Below are 16,484 nucleotides of genomic sequence, written 5' to 3'. Positions count from 1 at the left end.
GCTGTTTATGCTTTCCTTGTCCGAAGAGAAGAGAGATGAAACTGCGTCACAGCCACCTGCAGCGTGAAGGAAAAGGATTTCATCTTTCAGTGAAATTGTTATTGGGAAGTAAGACGTTATAAGAATCCCACCAATTTTATGCATTCCATTATATTATTAGTAATTACCTCTACAACAAAGACTATGATGAGATACTTAAAATGCGCGAATTTCTTACCATGTGTCAATAGCAATGAGGAATTTCAGATCACATTTTAAAGTGCCAGAAGAAACCAGAGAGAGAAAGAGGGAGGTGGACAGAACCTTTATCATTTTTCGCTTTATCCTGTGTGTGAGGGAGAGAAAGAGAGAGAGAGAGCGACATTTTCTAAATGAAAGTCATGTATGCTTGTTTTCATCCAGAAACAGACATGTTAATAGACAGGTATTAAAACCCACTCTCCCACATATCATATATACATATGTTTATATATAGCGTATATATATATATATATATATATATATATATATATATATATTGTATATATTATATATATATATATATATATATATATATATATATGTATATATAAACACGCATTAAGCTACAAATGTCCGTGTTTAGTATCTAATTCGCTCTACCTCAGAATTAATATATTTTGATACATGATAATAATTTCGTCGGCTCCCGGGCGCGAACCTAGGAACCAAGAAATCAGGACCTACAGTGAAGCACCTTTAACCACACAGCTACTCTACGTCCTGATTTCTTGGTTCCTAGGTTCGCGCCCAGGAAATTATCAACTAAAAATTCCCCTTCAGTTAACATAAATGAAAATATATTAATTCTAAGGTAGAGCGAATTAGATATTAAAGGACATTCGTAGCTTAATGCGTATATATGAATCACGGTTATGTTATCAGACTCATATAAAATATATATATATAATATTATATATAATATATATATATATAATATATCTATATATATATATATATTAACTATATATATATATAATGTATTATATATCACATTACCGTGATTCTTATACATATATCGAACTACATATGTCTTAAATATCTAATTCGCTCTACCTCGGAATTAATATATTTTCATATATGCTTAACCGAGGGGGAATTTATTAAACGATTATAGAATTGGCCATCGACAGGCGCGAACCAGCGACTTCCCAATCCCAGGTGTCGGGGTGGTTTAAGGCTTCACTGCCAGTCCTGGGATTGGGAAGTCGCTTGGTTCGCGCCTGTCGATGGCCAATTCTATTATCGTTTAATAAATTCCCCCTCGGTTAAGCATATATGAAAATATATTAATTCCGAGGTAGAGTGAATTAGATATTAAAGCACATAATGTAGTTCGATATATATATATTATATATGTATATATATTATATATATATATATATATATATATATATATATATATATATATATTTATATATATTTATATGCACATATATATATATATCTATATATATATATATATATATATATACTATATATATATAAATGTATATATAGTAAAATTTTCTAAGAAATTGCGTCTAGAGAAAAAGCCCTCTGGATTACTGTTACACCCATACTTTAGCTCGTGAAGGGGGATAAGCACTGAATGCAGCAATTTCCACAACATTAGCCACTTCATGTAGCTATTTGAAAATCTCATCGTTATTGTGTCAAACCCTGTGCACACTCCACAATTTAATATGCCAATATCTCGCAACCAGTCTCGCATTTCCTGTATTTTAAGGTCCCTCCTTTGAGTGCCTCTTTCAAAACCATGTGTACAGCATTTTCTATTGCTCCCTCTTTTTCCCCCTTCCCACATGACTAACTTATCAGCCACCATTTTTTCCACGTGACCAAACCGCCTTGAAACTTCTTGAACAACCCTTTCCTCTTTGGTATCTGTTCCTCCATTCTGTTCCTCCATTTCCTCTACTTTCTTCTGCATTTTCCATCTTTTCAATGCTTATTATGCCTCTTATACTGTATTTATGATTCATCTTATTTTGTCCTTTTTCTTTCACTTGCATTCAGCATCCATAGTATACTATACATCTTGGTAGTAAATGTTCAGAAGCACCTCCAATGTCTTCTCTTCCCACCTCTGCTGACCCCGACTACCATCGTGGTTTTTGCCCTTTCAGTGACTCGTTTTTCTCTCATCATACCATTACCTGTTGTCATTACTCCTAACTATCTCTGCAATTCTACCCCTTCCAATTTTCTTTCCTCCTTGTTAATTCACTTTCATGTAGAACAGCTTCCTGGTCGTCCATTAGTTTTGGCTCTCCATCTCGGTATTTTTATAACTTACCTTTTTTTCCTTTCTCCTCTTAAGTCCATATCTTTCCACCTGTATACCTGTAGCTGATATTCTTTCTTGTTATATTTGCAACTTAATCATGTATTTTGTTCGTCTGTCCAATAAGTCTCTCCTTTGTTACTTCTGCTACATTTTTACTCACACTTCGGCGCTGCTCTACAACAAACATGAGCTCCCCTACTTCTTTCATCTCCATGTCTTTAACCCCAGCCCACAGATCATCCCTTTTTCCCTTAAATACCTTCTTCGTCCTGACTATCAAATTCAAGACTTTCCGTACAGTTAATGCAGGAACGTTATCATCACCAACATTGCTATTTCTGGTCTTTCTGCTATTTTTGCATGTAAAAGGGTACAAGTTCAGACTTTCTCAAAACCACTTTCTTTAAACTTCAGTAATGTGTAATCCTGGATCATGTACATTCATTCATGCAACTTTCCTCTTCTCGCCTCAGTCTTTCCCAACAATCCTGGTGCAACAACTGCTGACCCTCTCGGACCTCAGACTTCTAAGGTACCCCAGACACAATACCTTTTCGCTCCTCCCACTTCTGAACAAACAGGCACTTCCACCTCGTCTCAGTACCAAAATATCCAATTGTATTTCCTTAAACACATTGGCTGTCATGAATTATCTCTTCTGCACCACAGTCATGCACGATGAAAACCCCAGGATGTTACTTTGTGACCCCTCTGTTTATTTGTTTATTTTTTTCATTTTTAGCAATATTCGTACAGGATAAGGTAGCATCAAATCTTATGTCCACAGCCATTTTGTGTTCTTATCACACACAGTTACAAGAATGGACACGTTTTCTTTCTTACAGCATTCCAAAAGACTGCAGCAGAGCATTTTTTCATTGCCTTCAGGAGCAATGTAGTGGGTATTTTCTCCCCCACCCCCTCGGGTCCACAACCTTCTCTTTGGAGTTCGGCTGCTTTGAAGCCCATTTGTTCAGCACCTCAAAACATTGGCCCCTCTGAGACAGCAATGTCCAGGTTGTATTGCATACAGCCACAGTTGTTGCAGTCCTCAATAAGTAGACTTAGTTCACACATTGTTGCCAAAGGTCTTAATAGAAAGAGACTCGATACCGGTGAGTAGGCACTTCCTCCCCAAGGGGACTCGCAACCCTAAACTGTAGATGCTCATCGATTTGGGATAGGGTGTACTAGAACCCTAGCCGTCAAAGGAGAGGGAGGGAGTGGAATAAAATCAGATTGTGCTTTGCTGAAAGTTGACTTGCAAAGACACACGGCAGGGCGACAGGCGACACTCATTAATGAACTTTGTGGGGTCTTTAACCTTCTGTGGCACTTGAATGTTGTTTTGCACGCTTATTGTTATGAAACGGAATTGCATCTTCCTTGTTTATGGGATTATTTTATAACTTGCTATCCATTTGCCTCAATGGTGTTGCATTGCGCTGAAGAGCCTCTCACGTCTTATTAACCTAAGAAGCGACTTTTGTATTCAGCTAAAACGTGACTCTCAGTCACTTACAATTTTTGTTGTTTACCCAATGTATCTTGGAAGAATGTGACGAGTGAAGATTCGACCTTTCATAATTCTCTAGTGTAGGATGATGTTTGTAATAAGTATTGTTTTCCCAGCTTCTCGGCAGGGAACTAGAAGCCGCCGAGTCAAAACAATATTTCAGCTTATGAGAAACTGTGTTCTTTCATTCAGGAATTTTATTTCACGTTTAAATTCATGCAGTTTCAGTCAACAAACCAATGTGTGATTTACATTCAGTTACGAAAATAAGAATCTGTTATTGTAGAAGTCATGATTCTCTCTCTCTCTCTCTCTCTCTCTCTCTCTCTCTCTCTCTCTCTCTCTCATATTATGCTATCACGTTTGAGAAAATGCCCACCCTTGCTGTTCCTTCAGCATGACGAGTAATGGCAGGATGGTCGTCAGTGGTTGTAAGCAACTCTCTTTGTAGCGGGGTAGAAGGATTTAATTCTCGTGAGCTTCATTGCTCTTCTTCTCTAAGTGCAATGTTATCCAATCATTACACACAATCACCGTTTATATATATATATATATATATATATATAATATATATATGTATCTATATATATATATATATATATATATTATTAATATATAATATATATATATATAGACAAAACCCATGAAGGATGTGAAACACTGGGGTAACCGCTGCGAGGCCTTTCGACTTTACGTTCTTTCGCTTTCCTTCGTGGATTTCGTCTTTATTTATGGATTAACCACGTTCCATATTTTCGTGATGCTGTTATTTATATATATATTATATATATATATATATATATATATATATATATATATAATGTGTGTGTGTAAGCTTGCATATTGTTCTTCAGGGAAGAAAATAGAGGGGAGAGATAATAAACAAATGGATTTCATAAATAAAGAGGTAATTGTGGAACTGATGCTGAAGTGAATACAGTCCTGTGTCGATGTAGTGAGTGAGTCTACCAAAGGTTTCTTGGATGAGGAGGAAAGAGGAGCAGAAGATTTCCTGTGAAGGTGACAATCAAGACAATGATGAGATTAAATATACAAGTACAGCCGGGGCGTGAGGTCATTACAAGAGCTATACGGTGATACCGTGGTGAAAGTGGGATTTGAGTTGTCTACTAGTTTGGGAGGTGTCTGGATGAAGAAGAAGCGTTCATGGATTGGGTGAGAGGAATAGTTTCATTGTATACAGGTGAACGGAAGAATTATAGGGATATAACTGTTACCTGTTATACACTAGGGAAAGTGTCTGGCAAGGTTTCGTCGGAGAAAGTTAGACATTACATCTGGATGATGAGGAAAGAGGATCGTGGGGTCAGAGAAGGGCGAACCTCTTGGGATAAAGTGTTTGATATGAAACAGTTTTAAGAAAAGTTTGGAAATTCAAGGAAAAACTGCGCTTGGCATATATAGACCTAGAAGAAAAGTAGAATAGCTATCCACACAATGTGGCGATTAACAGAATGTGGGGTATTAAATAAATTTTTAAAAGCACGAAAACTTTTATGATGGAAGTGAAATCTGTTTTTTTTTTTTTTTTTTTTTTTTTTTTTTTTTTTTTATAAAGTGTTAAGGTCACTGATTTGGGATAAGCCTGGTATTAGAGAAGTAAATTGTTCCTATGTGGGCTGTTCAGTATTATTTTGAATGGAATGATGAAAGTTCAGAAAAGGGACAGTAGAAGTAGAAATATGTACAAAGTTCTGAGCTGAGGAAATACGTAGTGAATGGAGCACAGGGTAGTTTGTGGTTGTAAATGATACGGTAGAGACGTGAAGAGAATTTACAGAAACTATTCTCAAGGTTTGAATGAGTTTGAATGAAGCTAAAGTTTACTGTAAATGTGAATAAGAGTAAGGTTATGTGGGTATCAGGAAACTTGAGGGTGGAATATCAAGTGCTTACATGGAAAATGTAAGGAAATCGTTGATTCTCACAAGTATTTAGAAATAAATTCAAGAACGAAATGGGCAATTCATAAGTATTTAGAAGTAAATGCAAGCAGGAAATGGTTGATTTATAAGTATTTAGAAGTAAATGCAAGCAGGAAATGGTTGATTCTCATAAGTATTTAGAAGTAAATACAAGCAGGAAATGGTTGATTCTCATAAGTATTTAGAAGTAAATACAAGCTGGAAATGGCTGATTCATAAGTATTTAGAAGTAAATAAAAGCAGAAAATTGATGATTCCTATAAGTATTTTGACATAAATACAAGCATCAAATATTTGATTCTCATAAGTATTTAGTAGTAAATAAAAGCAGGAAGTGGTTGATTCTTATGCATTTAGAAGGAAATAAAAACAGAAAATGGTTGTTTTTCATCAGTATTTAGAAGTAAATAGAGGCAGGAACCGGTTTATTCTCATAATTATATAGAAGTATACAGAAGCAGGAAATGGTTGGAAGTAAATATGATGTATAATTGTGAGATGAGAGAATAGATGAGTCACAGAAGAGAAAGGGAGCAGGGGTTCTTGAAAACTTAGAATAGACTTCAATTGTCTGTTGAAACGAAGGTGAGAATGCATGAAGGGTTTGTCGAGCTAATTCTCCATCATGGAAGGGAAATGTCGATGTTGAATGCAAATGAGAGAAAAAGTTGAAGCTACTGAAGTGAACTGCTTGCTTAAGCAGTAGGCTACATATGGCGGAAAGAAAGAACATTTGAAACGGGAGAAATGAGGTGTGCAGAGGAAGACATCATAATTGAAAGGTTGACCTAGATAGCACTGGGCACATGGCATAACAGGGCTGTTGGAAGGAAGGTGCTCAACATCCTGGAATCGCAATAAAACGTGCAAGATCTGGATGAATAATGCAGCGTGTTATCATTATCTCATTGTGGAGGAATTGATTCCCTGTAACTTACACTAAGTGTTAAAAAACGGGTTTCCCCCACCCCCCTCATTTTGACGTTACGAAGTTGCGTCATTACACGTGTAATGATGTCATAAAAGTTAATCTAATGAGCTATTTTGCAGTTTTTTTTATATCCCATAAGTCATCTTATAATCTTTCTTGACTTAGTTACTCGTATAAATGTTTATGAAACATGTCACTTTATCTCCTCTGATATAAATGGGACGTCATAATTATATAATGAAGGGGTTATAAAATTGTATATCCGGTTTTACAGCATGCACAGTTACTGTATCTCTCGTTTTGTGGTCATTCAACAATCTATGACTTACGGTTTTCTTACACACAAACGCCCATATATATATATATATATATATATATATTATATATATATATATATAATATATACTATATATATATATATATATATATATATATATATATTATATATATAAATTGTGATGCATGAAGGATTTTTTTATCTTGCTATTCTGTAAGGTAGTTTAATGCGGGATGTTTTTGCACATGAAAGAAACATATGTAAAGTGTTGCAACAGATCGTGACCATAATGTATTATTATTATTATTATTATTATTATTATTATTATTATTATTATTATTATTATTATCCAGAAGGTGAACCTTATCAATACCGAAGAAAGCCACAGGGTAGAAGATGGGGGGACGGCCGCCATGGTCTTGAAATTCAAGCCTCCAAAGAATATGGTAATCATTCGAAAGAAGCGACTGAAGGTAAAGGGGATGCAGAAAAGGAGATCAGTTATTAGAGAAAACGGATAACTTAAGCAATAAATAAATAGAAATGTAAGCAAATTGTGAGATGACAAAGAGAATTGCATCAGCGCACTAATGCATTGCACCTTCGCTCGAACTTGTAAAGTTCCAATTGCAGAACATCCTCAGTAGGGAGACTGAATGTTCCACAGTCCAACTGTGATGATTAAAGGACCTCTGGAACTGAGAAGTTCGACAGTGAAGCACATTTACAGCATACTGATGCTGCTGTTCAGAAAATCTGGTTGCTCTCTGCAGGAAAAGGGATCAGAGATCAGTTGTGAATGTGAAAGATCTCTCTTAAAATACAACTTATGAAAAATTGACAAACAAGACACCATCTATCGATGGTCCAAGTCTTAACTGCTAATATTAGGAAACAGGAACTTACCACATCGCAGGTAACCAACTGCTTCCCATATGAATATTGACTATTATCTAACAGTCCTTTAGATTCCACATTCGTTTTTTCAGCAACTTCGGAGAGCTGTAATTAATGCAGTCTGCAGATATGGCGTTCTTTGGAACAGACACTGCATTGCTAAGCTTGCACTCATCCGCTAAGATATGACGACGACGAAAATTTATAGAATCTACTAATCTTTGGAGACAACACAATGAAAACGATTTTTGAAAAAACCAGAGGGAAGAAACCATCAGGATCTTCACCCCAGCTGTTAAGATGGTGAAGACTTTTCTTAACATCCTTAGAGTGAAACGCAAATTTTTGACGCATAGATTCAGGGTGACACGTATCACTGAGAGAGACATCTTCATCTGATTGCTTAGCTTCAAAAGCTTGATGAAGCACTTCAGCCTTTCTCGTTCTCATTTGTTAGTAGTGGTGGAATGTAAAACGAACCTTACCAGAGGTAGATAATGCCAATTTGGTCCACCACAAATCAGGCTGAGTAATTCCTTCAAGTTTCCTCTTCAACGACTTACTGCTATTTGTCTTCTGTGGTCAGTTCTACTTGCAATACGGTGAGACTCAACAAAAATGGTGTCATTTTCATTTGAACAATTTTGACTCCACGTGTTGAATTTGGTCTGTTTGTCACGGTAAGCACGTCTACATGCATCATCAAACTGTGGCTGGTCAAGTGTATCTAATCTTGATGACCTTTCTATTCTAAGTACATTCCTTGATAAAATAGACATCAGCATTTCATTTGGTGTCATTAGGAATATACTGATTGACACGATGTCCATCTCAATGGCGCAGTGATCGGAAGTGCCTATATATTCTCAGACCTTGAACTTCACAGTAACTGGAACATCTGTGAATATGATGTCCAATTTATCACCAGAAATGTGTTTGGGCTCCTCAAACAGCTACCCAGAATCAGAGGATACAAGAACTCAAGAGCAGGCTGGCCATGTTGATCTGTGGGATTTGAATTTATCCACTCACTATGTTTGCGTTGCTGTCTCCACAAATAAAGCTTTTGAATCATGTGACTGAATCATACTAATGCTTTCCAAGAGAGAGTCATATATGTAGAATCGTTATGTTTGGATTGCGGTAAGCAGTGAATACGTAAACATTGTAGAACTTATTGAAAAATTTAGAACAGACTAAGAAGGATTGAGACAGCAAGTGAAAAAAGCTAGGACTAATGAAAAAAATGAATCGCAACATTCTGAGGTGATTTAGTCATGCGCAATGGGGAAGCCTTGCAACTGAATACATAGGTTGCAAAAGGTAAAGTAGATGGGACGTGCAGTTTTCAGGAATTTCATTAAGGTGGTCAGGAGCATTATATATTGGTGCATGATATGGCTGATTCTATGGAAAATTGTTTCGCATGGGAATTTTCATGAATTCAGCAGCTAAAGGATTTTCATGACACTTTCGACTGGGGGAAATAGCTAATAGCTTATACTATACTATATATATCACGGGCAAAAAAATGATGAAATCACAAAAGGTGCAGTGAAGCCCAACCACAAGCGACAGATGTGGAGGTCAGGTCTGAGGACACAAAGGAAGGGGCAGGGTATAGTTTTCTTAGAGTTAAGTGGCTTCTCTGTGATTATGGCCAGCTCAGCTCGTTTACTGCGTGTTTATACAATTTGTTTATATTTATATAGATATATATATATATATATATATATATATTATATATATATATATATATATATATATATATATACATATATATATATATATATAATATATATATATATATATATATATATATATATATAATATATACGTGTGTGAAAACATTCTAATTACTGAGGCTCTTTACTTAGGGTAAGTCAACGATCGCTAAAACCAAAACCGTGTAGGTAAATTCAACGTGTGTGGTAATTTTTAATTAAGATAATTGACAGTACGTCCGCCATCATCTCGTAACACCACTTGCTATTCACGCACATGAAGAAAACGGCGTCTCTACCAATGTTGTGAGCAGTCCGTACCTGAGCATTAGTAATTTGAATTTTGGTGGCTAATTTGAATGGCACACTGTAACTTTAAAATTTTAATATATTAAAAGAAAAAAATCCCGAAAGGCACCACTCCAGAATACGAGCTTTCAGATAAACTAAGTATCAGAGCCGTATCTTTTCCCGTTGTTACTCCACAGATATGTTAGGTTCCTCACCTACCGTCCCCTCACACATCCCCTAAATGCCAAAAGTCGATATCTGGATCTCTGGCATGGCTGAACGGATTTCGATGAAATTTGGCACGATTATAGATCTTAGTGGGAGATCTCTCAAGCCTAGTTTCATCCTGATCAGTTGAATATTTCCACGAGATAAAGGACCAAATTAACGGTAAAAGTACTCCAGGCGGCTGGGCTTTACTAACCCCCAACTACCCTGGCAGTTGATATATAGATATATATATATATTGATATATATATATATATATATATATATATATATTATATATGTATAGTATATATTTTATATATATATTTATATAAATATTATATTATATATTATATATTTAATATATATATATCTATATATATATAGAGAGTCTAACGTATAGATAGATATCTATATTGTATATATAATGTATATATGTATATATATTTTATATATTATTATTATATATATATATATATATGTATATATATATATATATATATATATATATATATATATATATATATATATAATATTATATATATAATAAGGACGCTGACACAAATGACCCAGTTATTTACAGTTAATATCTGCACCCATCATCAGGTTAACTGTATGAGACGTACATGAAATTATATTTAAATGGGAAGAGTAATGGATAGTGATAGGTTATTGAAGGATACGAGGTCAGACAATGTTCGCTATAGCCAAACCCTGAGGAGGGAGAATATGTACGTCAAAACAGGTTCCATGAAGATTTTACCTTCCAGAGCTATCTTCCATGACCGAAAGGAATACGTTTCTGTTATGTCTTTTTTTTTTCTTCCCAGCTTTAACCCTATTCGGGGTCGCCGTTTTTAATGAGTCTCTTCCATCTACCTCGGTTCTGTGTCATTTCCTCCCGTACCCCCTTCTCCCTCATATCATCTCTAATGCAATCTCTCTCCACCTGGTTTTAGGTCTTCCTCTCCTTCGTGTTCCATCTTAACCTTGCCTCTTGCACTTTCTTTGATGCGGCTAGTTCGATCAGGTGGCCCGCACCCCATATGCAAGCGTAACACATACCACTATATTCTGGGGATAAATGGCCTTTTTTTATTTAAACTTACGTGGTTCTCATATTCATATTTTACCGATCGTGATTGTTCAGATTGTCATGAGGAAATCTATTCTGTCCCTACGTCATGGGATGATTTAAAAAGATACAGTTGTCGCCCGCAAACGATTCACTGATCCTTTTGTTGCCATTCAAAGATGGATTTTAATGTGACCTTCTGTTCAGACATTGGTGTTAAAATGTCTTACCTTAGGTTCAGTGAGCTGATGTTATGAATGCATTGTTCATGAAACACGGTGCTAAAGGTTTTGATAATATACGTCATGTACAGCTGGTAGGTCAACACTAAATATGACTTTTTTTTTTTCCTGGGGATGTATAGTTTCCTAGGTGATAATTCGGATCCAATTTGGTATTCTCAGTCTGCAACAGTCGTCTTGCGATGTTGTTTTGACTAAGATAGCCTTAACAGGGAAGATGGAACTTACTTTTCTAACGGAGGTGGCAAATAAATTACTTATCGTGTAGCTATTACCCACAATGCTGAGGAATAACTTCATGTCATATAAGGGTCTCCAATTGTACCACTCACATAAGTATTTTGGGGCAGAAGCAGACTAAGCTTGAGAAAACGATACCCATTCTTTTATAAACACAGGTTCTTCATCTTGTGTTATTTTCAGTCTCGCTCTCCGTCTCCTGTTGCTGCCTCTCCTTCTTCACCTTCGTCTCCCCGAGTCCAGATTTCGAATTCGAAACAGATACTATTCTTACATAAATAGGGTTCAGGTGGCGAGTTTGTAGGAAATTTTTCACCGTTTAGGCAAAACCTGTTTTAAAAGCTGAGGATGGAAGGAAGAGATTCCCTTTTGAAGGAAAAGGGAATATTCGGGGGTAAATGTGGCAGTCGTTCTTGGAAAATTAAACATCTGGATTTGTAGAAAGACTGACGTTCTGACTTGTTTATATAATGATCTAACATTTCATTTTTTATTAAATACAGTGGCTTTAAACGATTAAAGATTTCTTACTAATACGTACCTGGAAACTTAAGCAAGAGTGAGGGAACGAGATGAAAGAAGTGGTCAACTGTGTCATAGTGTTACATGACCGTCGTTGGTGAAGTAGAGCTCTGTCGCTGGTGGTTGTGGGCTAGAATAGCAGGCAACTTTTATTTGGTTTCCATTCGGTGATCGTGAGGGCGTCATTTCTTCCCTCTCTAAATTCCACGTAGTAATGGCATTTCTTTAGTGTAAACATTGTCCTTGTTGACTGGCAGGTCCTCTCTGTGGTTCGTTCTTGAATGACGACTAGGCAGTATTACTGTTGTGGAGTCTATGTGGCGAGTTGCCTCTCCTTCCCTTCCCTTCACCTCCTCTTTCTTTTTCTCTGCCTTTGGGAGGCGAAGGGAGATTTCGTCCCTTTTGGCCCTGTGGTTTTGCGCATTTTGTTTCTCGAGAAACTCATGGTTTTCCATTTTCCCCCGAACAAGAAAGATTCACAAATGACGTGGGATGCCATACGCTCACAATCAACGCAAACACATTAAGTCGATGTTAAAAGTTGCTTTGGAACATAACGAGCGACTGAATTGTTTCCCGGTTGCAACACCGTCTCGCGATTTTGTCTGCCAGAGAATCCTGAGCAAATATCGTCCACCTTGATTTTTAAATTTTTTCGTCATAGCATATATACCCTCTGTGGCTTCAAAGCATCACGAAATGATTCAACAGCTAATATTCATTAAGTCGATAACTTCCGTAAATCCAAATAAATCTTGTGTTCCTTATAAATTTTTCAAACAAATGAAATGGTAGGGCCGGTTTTTACCATTTATAATGCACGTTGTCTCCACTCTTCGTCTTAAAACAAGATAGTGACCACCCCGGGTTTTCGGGGGTCGTTGTCTAGGACTAATATTTCTATTAGGGTCATTATTTTTTATGATATTTACAGTCTTGTTTATGTTTTTATGGTATTCCCCAACGGGCTTGTACGAAACACGCCGCAAAGGTGGATACATGCCGGGTTAAAACCCTTGGGGTCACTATCTAGGACAGATCCAAACCAAGATTACTGACTGGCTAATCATAAATAATTTTGTAATTCAGAATCGAATGCTAGCATACCTTACGTATGAACATAACTCATGTGAAAGTCACTACAAATTACTGAATGACTGGAGTATGGCTGGAAACTATGTTGAGGTTTCTGAGCAGTAAAATGGTATGTTACAATAATAACACGTAAATGTAAAACTACAATGCATATTCCCCACGATTCATCGGAGCAACGTCAGCCACATACTACTAATCCTTACCTTTACAACTTGATTTGTTGAAAAGTTGGATAGAAATTATCTGTAGGAAAAATCCTAACATAGGAATTTCTAAATTCGCACACAGTATTGGGCATTTTGAAAAAAGTATCCGAAAGGAAGATAAATTGCCTATGAAGCACCGAAACAATTCAAGGCTATGTATTATAGTCTCAGTCTCCCCAAGTCAGAGACATATCAAATTCGAAGCATCTTCAAGGTCCCGGTTCCGAGGAGCAGCGCCATGTTCTCGAGAGAAACAGCGTTCTTAGCGACACTGAACAATTATTGTCGTCGTTGCAGTCAAACATCAAGAGCAATTATTCCTTTCATGAAGAGTGACTCCCATTCCCCGCCATTGGAGTTTTCGGTGTTGGTTTTCTGCTTCACGGACCGAGATCAGTTATTTTCTTGTGTATTCCTTGACTCGACAAATATCCAACAGAAATATAAAAGGAATTATAATAAACTTTTGTAGCATCAAATTTGAAAACGAACAGTGTAATGGGGTGGATTTGGAGGTGTAACAAACTTCACTGAAGAGTAGTTTTGAAGATGATTGAACCAGCAATACTTCTTTTAACCACAGAATCCCCTCGGTGATGAGAGAAGCAGCTACGATAATTATATTGCAAAATCAATGGATTCTACCATTCGCAGAAGGAGTGAAAAAACAAAAGAACAGTGCGACTGATTTTTCAGAATGTATGTGAAAAACTGCAGTCATGGAATGTCAATAATTTGACTGAATGCGCGACTTGGAACCGCCATAGTGTGATAAGGCTGATAATCCGAGCTTTAAGTGAACAAATTCACGTGGAATGAAATTAACACTGATGTCAGTCAGTGGGATATAAACAAGGATTTTCCTCCGGTGATAAAATGCACATGTGCGGATCAGAGTAATAGAAAACTACTTGGATATTTTTCATGTTTCATAATGATGATTACGGGACATCTGAAAATGGGAGTTACTTTTATTTCACGCTGTACAATGATTACCAAGTAAGTGCGCTATGCCGACAAGAAAGTGCTATGGGTTTCACAGACAGTGCAAGCACGGTTTTGGGCAGTAACTCTGTAACAAACAAACGTATCAGTACGAGATTTTGCTACAGTGTATTACACTCAGTGCCGTAATTTATAAGAGTATCATGAATCACTAATTGTAAAGAATAAAGACACTTGTCCCTGTACTATGAGGCAAAAACTCGATTAGCCAGAAATGGATACGAACACCCCCATTTCCACCTCCAACCCCGCTTCCTGCCCTCCCCCCTCCCTTCTCTCTCTCTCTTTCTCTCTCAAAGTTGTTTCAGTTTAAACTTATTTTGTATGATTTTTTTCTATATCTATGTATCTATCTATCTAATAATTTACATTGTTGTGTATATCTAATGATCCAATTCACTAATTTATCTATGCACTGATCCGCTCATCTCTCTCTCTCTCTCTCTCTCTCTGTGTGTGTGTGTGGTAGTGGTTCTATAAATGGTTATTAGAGTGAGAGAAATCTGAATGTATGGTGGAGAAGTAGAACGATAGACTGTCACTATGATTGATGGCAAAGCGACTTATACTTGTGTTTGGTTACTTCTTTTCAATCCTCTGGACTCAGGGCCGAAGGATATATATATATGTATATATATTATATATATATATATATATATATATATAGATATATATATATATATAATATATATATATATATATATATATATATATATATATATTATATATATATATATTATACATATATGGGTGGGGGTGGAGGGAGAGGGTAGGCGGAGTTTTTTTTTATACAGTTGTGTTCGTATCCATTTCTGGCTAATCGAGTTCTTGCCTCTTGGTACAGGGACAAGTGTCTTTATTCTTAACAATTATTGATTCATGATACTATTATAAATTACGGCACTGTAATACACTATAACAAAATCTAGTACTAATACGTTTGCTCGCTACAGAGTTATTGCCCAAAACCGTGCTTGCACTGTCTGTGAAACCCATAGTAGGTGTGCATGATTCCACACATGTATAAGACCCATATTATTGAACGGCATTGGGGCGTTGTCTGTGTCTTAGAAGCCATGTTACGCTAAGCTTACGACCACCTCCCGACCACCCGTGGCCAGAGGTCGCAAAAATAGTTTTTGGAGGTTTCTGTTGACCTAACGACACATTGACGAAAGTCGCGGACATCCTTACGACCAAATCGGTCGTAAGAAAGTTGCTGATGGTTGTTCAGTGGTCTGCCATCGATGGGCAACTGTTCTGCTACCAGTCGACAAGCGGTGGGCTGATGGCCAAAAGGTTGAAGGAGGTCGGCAGTGGTCGCTGACCTGCTCGCACCTGTCATTAACTGCAATGGTCAACCTCCTGGTGCCTAATGGGCCACAACTCCCCGTCTGGTGGAGACCATCTACAACTCTCAAAGCCCATCAACAAATGAGTAGGTGGTGATGGGCAACTAATCAAAAAAAGTGATGGCTGCCAACCTAATGCGACCAGTGGGCACCTAATGCTCGACTGGTGGACACCTATAGTGCATTTCAGGGCAGTGCCAAATTGATTTTCGTCAATAAAATCTTACCAGAGCATCAGATATGGATCACATTTTTGAAATAGCTATTTGAAGCCACAGCCTAATTGGGAAAAATATGCAGTGATGTCTAATGTTGAGGTTCAAGGCACTTATCAGAATAAATCAAAGAAATTTAAAGGGAAATTTACCTAAATCTAGCAAGCTCGTAGATAGAGGCTAGTAAAACGTCATTACTGAAGGCCCTCCCACCCAGTCAAAGTATATAGGGTCTGCTCAACTCGGCAGTGGGGGTGGAGCTAATACTGTGACGTCACAAGAGTAACACTTTCCCGTGCTTCTCCATTGAATTACTTAAAGAACATTTAGTTTTTATACATTTAATCCATATCGCATGGTGTTTTGCATAAAATCTTGATAAAATCTGTTAAGAGGTCACATGTTTGATGTTTTTTTATACCCATTCTCTCATTT

Source organism: Macrobrachium nipponense, chromosome 12 (genome assembly GCF_015104395.2).
Source record: "Macrobrachium nipponense isolate FS-2020 chromosome 12, ASM1510439v2, whole genome shotgun sequence".
Lineage (NCBI taxonomy): Eukaryota > Metazoa > Arthropoda > Malacostraca > Decapoda > Palaemonidae > Macrobrachium > Macrobrachium nipponense.
This window is presented reverse-complemented; position numbering follows the sequence as displayed.